Below are 382 nucleotides of genomic sequence, written 5' to 3' on the forward strand. Positions count from 1 at the left end.
GTGCGACACCTGATGTGATGGACCGGTACGCAAACAGTCGCTGGTTCGAATCTAGTCGACGGAACCCTTTTGCCCTTCTGCCAGCCATATGTTTCAGGGTGTGAGCCACAGCGGTGATGAGCTTCAACTCTGCAGAAGGCTCATTGGCTCAATATGTAGAGCGCGGGCCCGGGACGCGGATGGTCGTGGATTCGAGTACTGATCGATGCTCATTTTTAGCAGATGATACTCCCAGTATCACTGCTTGTACAACAGCTAAATAGGTAGCGTTGACGATGGTCACCGATCAGTGGCGCCCATCGTAGGGTTACGGTGGTGACGAGTCACCACCGTCTATCAGCTAAGGTAGGTAGGTAGGGCAAGCAGAAGGTAGGTGAGCGAG

The sequence above is a fragment of the Frankliniella occidentalis genome, unplaced genomic scaffold (assembly GCF_000697945.3).
Source record: "Frankliniella occidentalis isolate FOCC.00 unplaced genomic scaffold, Focc_3.1 Scaffold116, whole genome shotgun sequence".
In the NCBI taxonomy this organism is placed as follows: domain Eukaryota; kingdom Metazoa; phylum Arthropoda; class Insecta; order Thysanoptera; family Thripidae; genus Frankliniella; species Frankliniella occidentalis.